Source organism: Trichechus manatus, unplaced genomic scaffold (assembly GCF_000243295.1).
Source record: "Trichechus manatus latirostris isolate Lorelei unplaced genomic scaffold, TriManLat1.0 scaffold00040, whole genome shotgun sequence".
Lineage (NCBI taxonomy): Eukaryota > Metazoa > Chordata > Mammalia > Sirenia > Trichechidae > Trichechus > Trichechus manatus.
Genome location: NW_004443976.1, coordinates 18883017 through 18884689, shown reverse-complemented (window position 1 = coordinate 18884689; position 1673 = coordinate 18883017). Strand labels below are relative to the sequence as shown.

The following is a 1673-nucleotide window of genomic DNA, read 5'->3' as shown; positions in this document are numbered from 1 at the left end:
AGTCTCTCCACTGCTTGGTTTCTCCTGGTGTGGAAAACGCATCCCGAGCGCTACTGCTTGCCTCAGCCTGCAGGGTGCCGGCCAGGTCAGGTCTGGCAATTCCTCTCTGCTTCTAAACTTTCTCTCCCTCCCCTGCTGCTCAGTCTGACTCCTTAACTTTGTCTTTGATGTTCAGGACTCCTAGATTGTATATAATCGATTCACTTGTTTTTTCAGGTCTTTGTTGTAAGAGGGACCACAGGAAGCATCTGATTACTCTGCCATCTTGGCCCTGCTTCCTAAAATAATAATGGCTTCTAGATGGAAATTTTTATAAGTATCAAATATTTGTAAAAGTGTTTTGTAAATGGAAAGGACTATTCAGTATTAATGTGTTAGTATACTTGTTTTTTCCCTCACTTTCCATGTCTATCATTAATTTATTCATTTAACAGATACTTAATATGACCTACTGTTTTAGTTAACTAGTGCTGCTGTAACGGAAATACCACAAGTGGGTGGCTTTAACAAACGAAAATTTATTTTCTCACAATTTAGGGGGCTAGAAGTCCGAATTCAGGGTGCCAGCTCTAGGGGAAGACTTTCTCTCTGTCTGCTCTGGAAGAAGTTCCTTGTCTCTGAACTTCTGCTCCTGGGCAGTCTTCATGTGGCTTGACATCTCTCTTCCCCCATGTCTCCTTTCTCTTGCTTGTTTAATCTCCTTTACATCTCAAAAGAGATTAACTCAAGACACACCCTACACAGATCTTCCTCATTAACATAACAAATACAACCCATTCCCAAATGGGAGTATAGCCACAGGAATACAAACCAAATCAAATCTGTTGATTCTGACTCATAGTGACCCTATAACCTTATAGGACATAGTAGAACTGCCCCATAGGGTTTCCAAGGAGCAGCTGGTGGATTCACACTGCTGACCTTCTGGTTAACAGCCGAGCTTTCAACCACTGCACCACCAGGGCTCCTCCACAGTCACAGAGGTAAGGATTTACAACACATATTTCTGGGGACACAGTTCAATCCATAACACCTCCTATGTGCCATACACCTTGTTAGACCCTAAGATACAATAGAGAACGAAGCATGTTCCCTGCCTTATAGGAGCTTTCTGTCTGGTGGAGGAGACACGCAAAGAAACAATGAGAGTACATTGGGATCAGTGCTAAGATCAGGATAAGAACAGTGGCGTGTAGGAACCCATCGGAGGTATTTGTGGAGAGGTGAGTTCAGGGAAAGCTTCCCAGTAGTAGCATCTAAGCTGGGTCAGGGGTCTGGGTAGAAGAGTGAGATGAGTGTCCTTATCATGTGCCAAAGCCTGGGGGTGAAGGAGGGTGTGGCACTCAGAACTGTGAGTAGGCAGTCTAGCTGGAGCTTACTGTGTGAGAAAGGTGTGAGTAGAGTTGAGCCTGGAGAATTAAGCTGGCGTTACATCACACAGGGCTTTGAGGTCATATTAGGGAGTTTAGAATTTATTTGGGACTCCCTAGGAAGTGCAAATGGTTACCAGTAATGCACTCAGCTGCTTACCAAAAGCTTGCAGGTTTGAGTCCACCCAGAGACGCCTCAGAAGAAAGTAGAGGTGCCTCAGAAGAAAGTCCTGGTGAATTACTTCCGAAAAATCAGCCATTGAAACCCTATGAAATACAGTTCTACTCTAACACATGTGGGGT

General features: G+C 44.3%; 1 protein-coding gene across 1 annotated transcript in view; it reads left to right on the top strand.

The window, feature by feature from the left end:
- Positions 1–1673, top strand: part of GLOD4 (glyoxalase domain containing 4) — a 31798-nt gene that overhangs the window by 5519 nt on the left and 24606 nt on the right. The window lies entirely within an intron of this gene.